The following is a 16,018-nucleotide window of genomic DNA, read 5'->3' on the forward strand; positions in this document are numbered from 1 at the left end:
ACTATAAAAATGTTATAGGTTTAATTTGAATATTTAATAAATTAAATTAATTAGTAAAAAATAAGGAAGTTATAAAGGGATAAAATAGAAATGCTATTAAGATATGGCGATAAAAAGTAATGCTGCGACAGATGTTTAAATGATTGATAAATAGTAAAAAAAAAAGAAAAAGAAAATAACTATATATTCCTACAATATTATGTCGTTTATCTAACAGTAATAGGTCAAAAATAAACTTCCATTCAAAAGCTATTTTGTCAATTATTTTCTCAAAAAGCCTCTTCAAAAGTTTATTAAATTCACCTAGATCTTTTTTTTTTAAAATAAAGTTACCTTATGTTATGACCAACGAGGATGTTGGCTCTTCAATAGACATGATACACTTTGGCTTATGACATGATACGGGCCTAGTATGAGATGAGTTCGTATCACCTTAATGTGACATCAAGTTTTCAATAGACATTAGATATTGGAATTCGATGAAAATTAAAAATATTGATTCCAAAGTCTTTCATTTTTTTCAAAGTCTATTAATATTTTTCTTCTATTTTATTTTTACTCATATCTCGAATAAATTAGATTTTTTTTGACTAAACTGCAAATTTGGTCAACAAAAAAATTAGATAAAATCCAAAATCTTTTGAACTTGCACAGATGATTCAAATTCAAATCTTTTTTCTTGTTATGGTCTCTGTCAAACATAAAAAACTTGTTTTGTCCTTCTAATTTCCTTTTGACATTATTTTTATGTTTTCTTAATATTAGAATAATTTAAAAAAAAACCCCACCTAAACTAAGCCCATTTTCCCCTTTATATACAAGCCCAACTAAACTAAGCCCAAAACCCCTAATGGCCTAAGGCCCAAAATTGACCCATTCGACTTTTCCATAGAACGCCTGGCGTTCCTTCCTACGACGTATGGCGTCCGAACGTTGAGCGTTCACATGCAAACGCCTGACGTTTGCTCGCAGTTAACCAAATTCCAAACCAATGACTTAATGACTTAAGATATCAAGTCCTAACTTCAGATCCATAGCTAAAAGAACGTCTAAAGCCATAAATTTGCAAACTTTATGGTCATGCATGGTTATAATGAGCCCAAAAGCTAAAACTCTAACTCCTTAACCCATTAAGACACCTCAAAACTTTAATGGAGTGAAAAGAAGGTCCAAGATCACAATTTTATCACTTAATCTACCCTAAAATGTCCAAAAGGACATCTCCTTTGGTCTAAGGTAGCTCCTACCCAAAAAGACCAAGAAAATGGAGATAATAAGCATACACTTCTAACATAGGCAAGATCTACAGATATGATGATCAAGTTCATAACTTTGTACCACAAAATGATGCTCCAAGATGCCAAGAGTCCATATCCACAAGCTTGAGAGCAACACCAACACTCCAATGATCTTCCTTCTCTATCAAGAACACTAAAATGATACCGAAAAGATGCACAAAGCTTCAAACTCTCATACACAATTAGGGTTTTCGAACTAAGGATGGGGGTTGGAGTGGAGAAGGGTTTTGAGGCCATAATATTATTTAAATAAGGTGCAAACCCTAAAAATTAGGGTTTGGTCTCTACTTGCAAACGTCTGGCGTCCAACATAGAAGACTTGACGTTTGAACGCCTAGCGTTCTACGCCAACCGCCTGACATTTGAGCCAAAATGCCAAAAATTACCAAAACAAGGTTAAAAGTGTATAAACCTGGAATCCATGGTGTTACAAATCTCCCCCACTTGAATCAGTCTTCGTCCTCGAAGTCTGCTGCTGCCAACAAGTCTGAGCAGTGCTCCCTCATTTCATCCTCTGGTTCCCAGTCCACTCAGATCCTTTACGATCCTGCCATTGCACCTTCACCAGATTCACCACCTTATTACACAGAGTCTTGGTCTTCCTGTCTAGAATCACAATCGGTTTGTCCACGTAGTTCAGACGCTCATCCACCTGAATATCATCCAGAGAAATCACTGCTGAATCATCGGCTACACACTTCCGCAAACGAGACATGTGGAAGGTGTTGTGGATCTGATTGAGCTCATCAAGCAAATCCAGCCGGTATGCAACTCTGCCCACCCAGGCGATAATCCTGAAGGGACCAATAAACCGGAGGCCCAACTTTCCCTGCTTCCGGTGGGATGGGAGTATGGTGGGTTTTTTCTTATTTTCTAATTATCTAAATATTAAAATAAAGACATACATATACAAATAAATGTAAATAACAAATTAAAAGCGTATAATAGTCTTTTTTAAGGTTATAGAGACCATATACACAAAAAAGATATGGATTTGGACCGGTGGTTCAAGATGAAAAGATTTTGGCCGACTCCATCTATATTTTTTTGATAAACACAGAGACCAAATTTGCAGTTTAGTAAAAAAAAAATTAAACGCTAATCTAAATGATATAGGTTTTGTTTGATGTATTAGCTGATAGCTGCAAAACTAATTTTATATGAAAAACTAGCTGAAAAAAAATATTTGGTAAAACTAGCTGAAAGATATAAAATAAAATATTTTTTTAGAAGAATATGTTTTTTTTTTAATTAGTTAAGAGTATATTTGTAAAAATAAAAAAAAAACTCCTAAAAAGCTAGCGGGTTTAATACTCTCTGCAAACATACACAAACATTACAAAACATTGATATAGAAATTTTTTTGCAACCACCAATTTACTTTTAGTTTAGACCGTGTATTAAAAATCCAAAAAATATGATAGACAACCCTATAAAAATTTATATTTTTTTCAGTTTTTGTATTCAGAAAAATAAAAAGAATCTATAACTCCAAAGGATCCATACCATAGTAAGGTACCACAACAAGATATTATCATTGCAAAATGTAAGACCCCTGTCTATATGTCTAAGAAAGACATTCTCTTATAGTGCATGTCAAAGGAATATTAAGATCTAACGACACCCTTACTTCCTCTAAATAGAAGAAACCGTTTGATACAAAAAATATATAAATGTTTCGGTCTCAATGTGAGGAATCACAAATAGGATAAAGAACAAAATCAACAATGACATGTCTTTTTTGAAGTTAACTCTAGTGGGAAAAATGACCCAAAGAAGTTCTTCAAGCAAAAATATTAACTTTTATTGGAAACAATTAATTCAATCTAGTCATATCTCCCCATACAAATCTAACTATGATATTTATCTATTTGATTAATATGATAACACAATCAAGTGAAGAATTTCATTTAAATATTCCCATTAAGTAAGTTTGGTAACACCCCTTAGATAGACCTAACCAAACACCAAAAATGAATCTACGTTAGCACAAAACACCATTTGTAACTTTCAAATATTCCCATTAAGTAAGTTTAAAAACACCCCTTCGATAGAAATGCCAATTACCTAACCAAACACCAACAATGATTCTGCGATTGCACAAACCACCATTTGTAACTTTCCAAAGCGTACAACATAGAGAAGCGATAATCCCTAAACCATAAACCATAAGCCTAATAAGAATCAGGCATGCCAACCCAACTTAGGTCGTTTTCCTTCACCGTTGGTTTCAGCTGTTATAATCCCATAAGCCATAAGCCCATAAGCTCATAATCTCTAAGTCATTAATCATAAGCCCTAATCCCTAAGCCTTACGCCACAAGCCATACATACAAAATAATTCATAGACCATAAGTCATATGTCATAATTTATAAGCCACAAGCCACAAACCTTATGCTTTAAGCACTAAACACTAAGTTATAAGCAATAAGCTCTAACCCCTAAGCCATATGCAAAAAGCCAAAAGGCATAAGCCAAAATCCCTTAGTCCTAAGCCACACACCACTATCCATAAACATTAAGCCATAAGCCCTAGGGCTGTAAACGAATCAAACTTTCGACGAATTGTTCGTGAACCGTTCGGCAGAAAGTTCATTTATTTAATAAATGAACGAACATGAACACAAATTCTCGTTCGTTTATTTAAATGGATGAACACGAACAACAGGCTCGTTCATTCATTTATGTTTGTGAACGTTCGTTTATGTTCGTTCGTTTAAGTTTATTTATGTTCATATATGTTCAATTGTTTTTTTATTACATTACTATAATATATGTTCGTTTATGTTCATATAAGTTCAATTGTGTTTGTTTATGTTTGTTCGTTTATGATCGATTAGCATGTTCACGAACATAAACGACTGGAAATGAAAAAGGAATTTGTTAAACAAATGAACATAAACAAGAAAATTCGTTCGTTTATTCGTTCGTGTTCGTTGGCTTGTTTAACTAATTTAAACGAATGAACATGATGAAGTCTTTGTTCGTGTTCGTTTGGTTCTTTTACAACCCTAATAAGCTTTAATCCTTAAGCTTTTATTTTTGTTTAAAAAAAAGATCAAATGTTTCCTTCAAATCTTATTGTTAAAAACTATCAATACTACTATTAAACAACATATGAAATATGAGTCAAAATAAAAAATTGTCCTTTTTTTTTGCCAAATGTAAGTTTTTTCGGAAAATTATATTGAGGGTCTTTAAAAAAAATTATTTTTATTTTTTTATTTTTAACATACGTTAAACCAAAAGTTATTGATAAATCTGTTAAAATGACAAAATAAAAAATAAACAATGACTTTTTTTTAGTAAAAAATAAAGTTCAAGTTTAATACATAAAACCTCAATATATAGAATCTTTTATATGTAATTGTCCCTTTGAATAAGCAAAAATGTAGAATCAACATATCTTCCATTTGACAAAAATTATACTTTTTTTCCGGTTAGTTAATATGATTTCCTTAATGATAATACAAAAAATATGATGAATCTAAATTACATACACCCATCTCATATTAGAAAGAATTCGAATTTCTGTATGTTTGGGGAAAAAAGTACAAAACAAAAGGAAGGTGAGAAATTAATACGCATATAAATAATAAATGGTATGATTGCGAAGGAAACCCACAAGCATCCACCGGTGGAATGTCGCAACCACGAAAAACTGTACCTTCAAAACCATTAATGCTAACGAATCAAATAGTATTTTCTTGTAACATTCTTTTATTTTATTTTTATCTTTTTTAGAAAATAAAACATCATAAGATATTGATGAAATTAATTATGCTTCATAAATTGTTTTATTTTATTTTGTTATTGACATTATGAGGGCTTCCGGAGTATCGACAAAGAAATGGCTCGTTATCTAATGTCTTTGTAGTGGGTGGTGGTAATTGATCAGGAAGCTCTTCGCGAGCAGTGGCGTAGCCACATTAGTACAAAGGGTGGGTCGTGGCCCGCCCAAATAAATTTGAGGTTATATATATATATATATATATATATATATATATATATATATATATATATATATATATATATATATATATATATATATATATATACTAAGTAATTATCGCAGTCCAAATTTCAATAGTGGTCACATATCGTTATTTGAAATCGCGGTTATCACGGTGGTATAACAGTGGTATACCAGTTTTTTAATATTATGTATAATTTATATTATATATTTATACAAAATTTATATATTAGATTATTAATACTATATGGAATTAATATCATAAAAATTCATATAAAAACATAACATAATCTATATATAATATTCTAATATAGTTATATGGAAACTAAAAAGTGTCAAAATGTCATTACAACTCAAGTCGTTCGTGGTTTCTAAGTACTGAAACAGACGAAAAAGAAAAGTTGTCATTTGTTGATTTGTAGTTTGTAATTAATTATATTTATTATTTGGACTTATTAAGACAAAAAGTGTAGTGAAATAGTTAAAAAAATAAAGATTTAATATTGAAATAACACACAATCATTTTTTTCTTTGTCAAAGTAGCCAAATATGTACGAAATTGTAAAAGTGGGTGTAACGCCGCTTTAGTGCTGATGAGTTTCGCGGTAAATAGCACCGCTAATAGCGCCACCGCTATTTGTAAACGTTATTTCAAAATAGCGGTTCAGTAACACCGCAAAATGCTATAGCGTCGCTATAGCACCGCTATAGTGTGCTATTGATAGCATAGTATATATATATATATATATATATATATATATATATATATATATATATATATATATATATATATATATATATAGCCTACCTATTATAAATTTCAAATTGTATACAAATAGAGTACATTTTGTTGCATATATTGTTACATTTTGTTATCATTTGAAGTATTTTACCATCATACATATTTTGTAAATTATTTGGCTCATCCTAAAACAAAATCCTGGCTACACCACTGTTCAAGAGCGTTGTCGTGGGGAGTATTGTAGATTGTCTAAGATATTGACGAAGTTAATTATGCTTCATAAACTGCCTTATTTTATTTTGTTATTAATTATTTTAATCAATTATACACCAAAACTAAGTAAGATATCACGAGTAAAATAATTTTAAACAAAATGAAATAATTCAATAAATGTAGAATCTGTTGCACATCAAGAGATGTCTGCTTTGATGATCGTACAAAAAAACTTGTCCCCATACATTTGTTGAATAAAAGTATAAAATTTAGACTTTTGTATTTTTTTAGAACTACGGATATTATTAACAAAACAACTAATAAGACCTTAGACCCCCATCTCAAAGAAACCAAATTGCAATGTTTTTTATGAAAAAATCTTTCAAGCTAGAAGACCCCCATCTCAAATAAAATGACTATAATATAAGTGATTAATAGAGTTTATGTTTTGGTTCATAATTAAAAATGTATATATAAATCAATGAAGGTTTTATTTGTCTATTTATTTTTGTATTAATATATATTTAAAAAAAAAATGAATTCAACCTTCGTTTTCGTAATATAGTCAGATGTAGTCGTACCGTTCATTTATTTCGGGGTCCTAACAATTATGCTCATAAATTACAACGTACTTGTTGGACCGTTTCACAAATAGTCATGCACGAAAGTTACACTATACTATACTAGGCATAAAAGCATAAGGTATTTTGTGGATTGTAGATGACTAGATGAACAATAACCATAGATTAACATACTACAATATACTTACAGGGCATAATATTAAAGAACCTAATTTAGCACTAGATTGCTTAAATGTGAATGTGTTGGGTATCATGATTGATTTGTTTTTTTTACTATATTATGTTATATATTTTATTTTATACGATGTATAGATAAGGGGCAACGTAGCCTGTGAAACTGTGAAAAAAAAAATTTAAGAATATTTTCAATGTATTACAATTTCCGGATATGGTCCTTCAAAAATTTACATGTGATACCTTGATATTTTATTTTGCGTCGGTCCCTTTCTAGATATTAGGTGAGTGCATACCAAAATGAGATGGGTATGAATGTATAGCAAAAGAGTCCCTATTCATGCTATTTATTCGGGGTTAATTTCGTAAATAAGAAAAGAAGTATTTTTTTAAATATAAAATATCAATGATTTAAAAACGTATCATAAAAAAGTAACAAACTATTTAATGTTGTTCACAAAATACATTTAAAAATAGTTGAACTAATGTATTTGTAAACATTTAGTAGCACTTTTTCTTTTTCATATTAATTGTGTTTTGTGAAAAAAAATTAACACTTATTTATGACATTAACTAATATATATTGTTGAACAAATTATATAGTATCTATTTATTTTTCATTTGGGATTACATTCGTATTTTGTTCTTACGTAGTTAAGACAAAATATTGTATTTATATTTTGCAACGAAAACTGAAAGATTTTGAAAATAAATTTATTGCCTTGATTGATTATGTGATATCTATACTTATAATGGACGTCATGTTTTTTTTTTTTGGACATATTACATTTAACTTGAAACATATGAGATTTAAATTTGTGAAAACTCATAACCAGTATTCTCTAAAAGCAAGGACGATTAGCTATGTTCCAGTGAAACACATTCCAACAATTACCTAGCCCGGTAGGTGGAGGAAAAAAATCGGAAAACATTCTTTAATTAAAGACGCCAATACCCGTATCAAGATTAGACCCATTTCGATCGAGCGACAACCACTACCATGGTACGGTCCAGAGTTGAAACTGCCTAATATATGGCAAGAGTCCTGATGGGCAAGTATAAATAGAAAAATCAACTCCTCTTACTACTCTATATAGGGTTTGGGCCTCATATTTCAAAGAAGGACTATTACTAAGGGAAAGCAACACTCGAATATTGACCCACCGACAACTTCGAACTCTCACTCTCCTTCAGCCTATTCAGATAACGAATCGTCTCTCTTGGAGAGAGGCGACCTTTGAACAAAGCATTTTATCTAGTTTAGTCATAGGTGATTGTCGTATAATATAGAATTCTGCCATGAAATCATTTTCCTTGAAGAACTATTGTCGTTTACTTCTTGGATGTATAGAATAGTTAGACTGAACTTCTTCATTGTCTTGGAAGGTAAACTCGGATGTATAAAATAGTTAGACTGAACTTGTTCATTGTCTTGGAAGGTATGCGTATTTGTTGGTTTAATTTTGTTTCCCCTATTTTGTTGTTGCTTTGTTTTATTATTTTTCCTTTATGTATGTTTCTAGTGTTCTTATATCACAACTTTGTAACCCTATTCATTGACGAAGGGAATGCTCGACTCCTCCTTGGAATAAGTCAAGGTATCTTGGTCGGACGCCCTAACAATTCTTCATTCCTTACTTATTTCCATTTGTTCATTTTATGCTTCTCTATGTCGAAGTGTTACGCTAGGACTCTTATTTTCCTTATGTTTATGGTTTTGTATTTATAGACTCATTGAGAAGACTCCCATGATTCAAATATGTTTTTTGGATTTGATTTCAAAAAGTTGAGAACAATTTGATACTTTTCAGATAAATTGTACAATAGTCACCAACTTTTCATTTTTTTGCGATTTTGACACTTGTTTTTTTTTTTTGTTTCAATTAAGTCATTTTGTTTTTAATTTGTTTTTTTTTAAACTGCAAACTAACATACACCTAAACACCATTTATGTCTCCTAGCGGGACTTGAATCCATGAACTTTCATTTGAGATAGTTACTCCTCACCCTTAAACCAAATGCCCTATGTTGAGGTGACATGATGATGGTTTGCTTTAAGTCACTCGGTTGCCAATACTGAGGTGACATGATGATGTATCAAAGTAAAAAAGAAAAGTGGCTTAAAAGACACAAAGTTTATTTTTATTGTGATTTTGACACTAAGTTTTAAATCTTTTTCAATTTGATACCTCCATTAATAACATGTGCAATTTACCCTTTAATAAAAGGTTTAAACCATAATAGTACCAAATACAACAAAATATCATATTTAGATGTATATATAGTCTATAGAGAAATTATACGTGGTTCAAGCTCTAATCTTTCTAAATCTCTCTAGTTTAACCTCAAATCTACATTTTTTTCTGTTGTGATTCTTAACACTTCTACCCATGTATGATATTCTCCATTTTCTTCATCATCCACTGCTTATCTTCAACGTCCCTTTCTTCACAACTAACTCGACTAGGAGTATTTTCAAGTGTTTGATTTTATTTTTTTTATACCATTACTTTTTGTTTTGTAATACGAAAAGGTCAATAGTCATATTTTACAAATTCATTGTTTGAGTATTGGTCATCTTTAGAAATAGATAATTCAAGATCAACCATCAACTTCCTGACATTTCTTTCCCATGTTTTTGCTTTTGCACTAAGTTCTTCTGTCGCCTCATCATCCTCCAGAACATATTCAGATTAACTAAAATTTGTAATGGTGATTATTGGTGACGTGGGGATAACATGTGAATCTTTCCCAAAATCTTGTCTTTGATTTAAAAGATTCTTTCAAAAGCTAGGAGAATTATAAAGATTAACCATCTTAGTTTTAGTTTTTCTAAATATGTTCTTGTCTTTTAACCAAATCATTTGTAACATCATTTATATTACCATGAGAACTTTCCATGCCAAAAGAACCATCAATTGAATCAAAGCTACTATATGATATCCCTGCTGCAAAGCTTATCTTTTGTTCAATGAATAAAAGTATCTTTAGAGGCATAAGGATGTCAACGACAAAGCATGACTCTAGTTACACTTTAATATCAAAAGAACTATTAATAGAGTTAGGTAAAAATACCATGCTACCAAGTATATTAGATGTATCATGAATGATATTAAAGCTCCTAGAAGTTCCTATAGGTTTGGTGTCAAAACTGTTTCGTGCATCAAATATGTTTATCTGGATTAGTACTATCTACAAGAGAGTTTAGGAAAAAACCTCGAATTTGATCGAGGAGTTAAGCACTAAATAATAACCCGCAAATACTCCTAGGCGAGTTTGTTGTGAAAGAAAGAGATGTTGGAAAATTTTAAATATAAATTTGAGCTTGAACTAGAGAAATTTGAGCTTCAACGGGTGATGAAGACAATGGAGAACAACATATATGGGTAGAAGTGTAAAGAATCACAACAGAAGATAAATATAAATTTAAGCTTGAACTAGAGAAATTTAAGAAGATTTGAGCTTGAACTACATATAATGCTTCTATAAAACTATCTCTATAGTTTATGCATATTAGGTAATTTTTAAGGTTTAAACCTTTTATTAAATGATAAATTACACATTTTATTAATGAAGTGTTAGCATTGAAAAAGTGTAACGACCAAAAATTTCAACCAATTTAAACATTTTACTTCATTCAAAAACTGTTGGGCTGAAGATTATTTTGAAGATTGCGTCATTTGGGCTCGATAGTTTATTTATTTTGTATTCCGGTTTGGGCCTGTCCAACCGAGAGCCCTTTATGTTTAATATATAAGTATATGCTTGCATGCATATTAGGTTAATGATTATAACGATTTTAGCAATTGATCTAGAGCTTAAACGATAGCATTACAAGTTTCTTTAATCGTTCTTGTAACCTACCAATCCTCTACAGTTGATGTTCTTAATCGAGCTCTTCTGAGGATTTTGTTTTAATCATTCGACTCGTTTGATTCACTCTTGTCTCGTTCTTATTTTCGTGTTCTTACAGTTTTATAATTATTTACCTGTTTGAGATCTAATCGATCTTCAAAGATTAAGGTTTTAATCTCATCAATTGGTATCAGAGCAGGAGGCTGTGTAATCGATACACATCTTTTCTGTGAAAAGGTTTCAATTAGGGTTTTTCCGCAATTACTGATATTTATTGAGCCGTCATCTCATTATTGACGTATCTTGATATTTATTGTTTTGCCCTAATTTGCTTTATTACAAGTCTGATCTTTTAACAGGTTTTTTCGATCATAATGGACGAGTCGCAATCAAATCCTATTAATATTTCCAACAGCATCGGTTCGACGACAAAGATTCCAATCCTATATACCCATGACTATGAAGTCTGGGCGCATCACTTCGAAGACTACGTGATAGGATCTGAGGATAATGGGTACCTCATATGGGAAGCCATCATTAATGGACCGTTCTCTCATTCTGCAACGTCCAGGATTATTAAAACTCAAAAGGAGTACAATGATCTGCTGAAGGATGTTAAAGATATTGCACAAGACGAAAAGGACAAATTCCAGTGCAATATCAAGGCGTTAAGGTTAATCAGATTCGCCCTTCAGTCCGACACCTTTAGGTTGGTCAGCTCATGCACGACGGCAAAGGAAGTTTGGGATAGACTTCGCGAACTGTACTCTACAGACGAGGATCTTGAACATTCTATCCAAACCTTGCTCTTATCTGAGTTTGGAGAATTCAGGCAAGGAGCCGAAGAAACGGTGACCTAGACGTTCGATCGCTTCAATCATCTTCTCAGCAAGATGATCAAACACGATATTGAAAGGAAGCTTATCGAGCAGAAGGTTACTTTCTTAAATGGTCTGAGGTCTGAATGGAGAGCAGTGGTGTCTACGGTCAAAGCCCATGAGCAGTTTAAATCATACTCTTTGGCGAAACTGGTGGGTATTCTCAAGTCCCAGGAAAAGATTGTGCTGTAGGAGAAGAACGTTGTTTCAAGCCTTGGTTCGTTGGCCCTCCTATCAAAAAGTAAAGCTGTGATGGAGGATGAAGACCTTAACTTGGAAGAGTATGACCTCACGTCTGAGGATTATGCTATGATGGTGTCTAACCCCAAGAGGTTCATAAAGAAGAGATTCCCCAACAATAAAAACCGAAACTGGCAGGGGAGTTACAGTTCAGAAAAAGGTAACAATGAACCGAAGGTTGAAGAGCCCACGAAGGAACCGAAGGTGGATGGCGATTCCAGAGTAAGCTGTTACTACTGTGGTGGGAAAAACCACTATGCGAAAGATAGTGTCCTTAAGAAGATGGCTGAAAAGGATGATGAAGAGGATGAGGAAGCTGTGTTGCAGAAAAGGCTGGATGAGTTGAGAAAGAAGAAGTCTACCACTAACCCTTCTATTAATGCTCTTATTGTGCAGGGTTCGGTTGCTGATGACGAGTTCGGTAGCACGGAAGTTTGGTCTACCGACTCGGAAGACGATGAAGTGAGGAAGCCTACTCATGGAAAGGCTTATGTAGCAAAAGAGGAGAGCAGTGGAGGAAGATGCTTCATGGTGTCTGATGTATCTCAGATGAGGGGATACAACATCGATAGTGGAAGCAATGAACCGAAGGTGCAGGAGGACATGTGCTTCACGGCCAAACCACTCAGCCAGCAGTTCAATGAGCTTGATGAACTGATAAAGAAGGTACAATCGGTTTTTGTTTCATTTAAAGTACCACAATCCTCATATGAGAAAGAACTAAAAAATGTTAATACAAGAATTTCTCATCTAGATAGTAGCTTAACTCAAACTCGAGTCACCAATTCTAACCTGACTGATCAATTAAGCAGGGTGTCGTCGAAGAGTGAGGAGCGGCGCATGTGGATCGAGTTGAAGGAGTCTAAATTAGTTAAAATAAAAGACGAAAACATTTATTTACAAAGAGACAATTTAAAGTTGTTAAAACAGCGGAATGTTTTTTGTTTAATTGCAAAACGTCTATATTCTAATATTACTCAGCTTCACTTGGACTGTGAAATAGGCCAAAAGATCCATCGCATGATTTTGCCCTTCGTTGAGTTTAAGGAGGATGAAATTGATGCCGAAGCTTATAACTGTGAGAGTGTGATATCATCTGATGAAGTCAATCCGACCTACATGTATGGACTGGACAAAATTGAATCTTTCATTAAATCCAAGGACCACAAGGATATGCTTAAAAACCTTTTGGATGAAAATGATAGACTTAAACTGAGAACCGAAACCATACAAAAATTTGACTCTTTAAACGCCAACGTAAGCTCTGAAAACAAAATTGATGTTGAAAATGCATCTGAGCTTAACGAAGACGACAACATGAGTGAAATTTCTGTAGAGGACACGGTTGACTGCTCAGAATTTGTAAAAAGCGAACCTGAAAACCACAAGAATCTTATTTCTGAAAATTCAGTAGAGTGCACTCGATTGTCCCAACAAAAGTCCCCGATCTTAGAAGAGAAAGCAGTTGTGTATCAAAAGGTCAGGACCACTCCGAATCAAGTATACAAGGTCACTGGAGTAACCGAACATCAGACGGCTGAACTCACAGCTATTGTAAACGAAGACAATGCTGATGGCTGTGATGAGTACTTCTGGTCAGCTCCAATAGATAATGCAAACGAAACGGTTGGCTTATCTGAAAGAACCTCCTGGATGAGTAAAGGAAGATACATACCTGAACCCTTGAATAAGCCAGATAATTTCGATGAGCCAAGCACCAGTGGTACGAAAGACATTCCTAAGGAGGATGAAAGTTCGGCAAAAGAAGACGTTCCCTCTACTCCCTCAGCTCAAAGTGAAACTCCCTCAGTTCAAAAGGAACCAGCCAAGGAGAAACCGAAAACGAAAGCTAATGTTCATCATCAACCAAAGCAGATGAGGAATAAGAAGCGAGAAAGGAACCAAAGATACAGGAAGAATCTCTCTGAAAGGAGACAATTCTGGCAATCCCAGAATGCATACTTCTCACATCAAGACAAGAATCTGAAGTATGAAAACAATCCTGTCGGAAAGCCTAAGAGTCACAACAACCGAAAGCCAAGGTTCGGTTCACAAGAAAATACCAACCGAAAGCAAAGGTTCGGTTCTGAAAAAGACTTCAACCGAAAGCCAAGGTTCGGTTCACAAGAAAATACCAACCGAAAGCAAAGGTTCGGTTCTGAGAAAGACTTCAACCGAAAGCCAAGGTTCGGTTCACAAGACGATTCCAACCGAAAGAAAAGATTCGGTTCTGAAGTCAAAAGAGATCAAAACTCTAAGGTCAGTCCCTCCAATGATCAAAAGCAAAAGGGTCACCTAGAGTCTCCAGCCAAAAAGTCCTCTCAATCTAAACCCACTTCTTCTAGTTCTTCCAACTCTTCTACTTCCACCAATTCATCTCCGTCTAGCTCTAAAGCTAATTCTGTTCGTTCTCAAAAATCTCATTCGTCAGCTGAACAAAAGGGCAAACAAAAGGTCAATGAATCCACACCAGAGTCTAAACCGACCACACTCAATCCTTACAAAATAAAAGTTTCTACCATTAAAAAGAAAGATGAAACAACACTTATAAAACGAACATATCTTGTTGATATCTCTCTTACTGTTCCTGTTCCCATGAAAAGCTCACGTGGACCCAAGAAACTTTGGGTTCCTAAATCTGCTTAATTTTTGCAGGTTATAAGTGACGAGCAGTTCGACGAAGAATGGTACATCGATAGTGGCTGCTCACGTCACATGACAGGGAGAAAAGAGGAGCTCAGGGAATACAGATCTCTTGCAAATGGTGGCAATGTCAAGTTTGGAAATAATTCTTTTGGCACCATAAAGGGATATGGGATGATAACAAATGGTGACTTTACTATAAGGAAGGTGGCTTATGTGGAAGGACTCCAACACAACCTCATCAGTGTATCTCAGCTTGTTGGAGGTACAGGTCTCAAAGTCTCATTCGATGATGAAGGTTCTGAAATTATTGAGAAAAAGACAAAGAAGGTAATTCTCAAGTCGGAGCGAAAGGGTGAAATGTTTCCTCTAAACCTTAAACCCATCAAAGGAAACCCAGCTATATGCTTGTTATCAAAAGCTCAATCTGACGAAAGCTGGTTGTGGCACCGAAGACTCTCTTATCTCAACTTTAAAGATATCAACCGACTTGTCACTGGAGGTCATGTTAGGGGTCTTCCATTGCTCAAGTTCGACAGAGATCATTTGTGTGCTGCATGCGAAATGGGGAAGCAGAGTCGTCAAAGTCACCCATCTGTAATTAACACAAAAGTTGTTGAACCACTCGAATTACTTCATATCGATTTGTGTGGTCCTTCATCTATTGAAAGCATCGGTGGTAGCAAGTATATTCTTGTTATTGTTGATGACTTTTCACGATTTACGTGGGTGTTCTTCCTAAAGCTCAAATCTGAAGCGACTCATAAGCTGAAAGTGTTCATCAAGCAGATTGAAGTACAGCTCAAGAAGGTCGTTCGCAACATCAGAAGCGACAATGGTCATGAATTCAAGAACAGGGAGTTTGAAGAATTTCTTGCAGAAAAGGGAATAAGTCACAACTTCTCAGCTCCCTACACACCACAACAGAACGGAATAGTCGAAAGACGAAACCGATCTTTGTGTGAAGCTGCCCGAACTATGCTAAGTTTCGCTTCCTTACCTCTTTATTTTTAGGCTGATGCTATTTCTGCTGCTTGTTTTACACAGAACATGTCTTATCTCAACAAACGATTCACGCTCACACCATACGAGATTCTCAATAACAGAAAGGCTAATGTGAAATTTTTCCACGTGTTCGGCTCAAGGTGTTTCATCTTTAATTCTAAAGAACACCGCAACAAGTTCGACGTCAAAGCCGACGAGGGAATCTTTCTGGGTTACTCTCTCACATCCAAGGCATACAGAGTCCTAAACAAGCGTTCGAGAAAAATTGAAGAGACATATTACGTGACCTTTGACGATGGCTATGTCAAAAAGCTACAAGCCAAAGAAGACATCGCTGGGGAAATCTTTCCTCAAACTGGGCAAGTCACAGTCTCGATCGCCAATTTATACGATAAATTTCTGGAGCTCTTTGACG

This window comes from Lactuca serriola, chromosome 2 (genome assembly GCF_051521515.1).
Source record: "Lactuca serriola cultivar US96UC23 chromosome 2, Lser_US96UC23_V15, whole genome shotgun sequence".
NCBI classification, from domain to species: domain Eukaryota; kingdom Viridiplantae; phylum Streptophyta; class Magnoliopsida; order Asterales; family Asteraceae; genus Lactuca; species Lactuca serriola.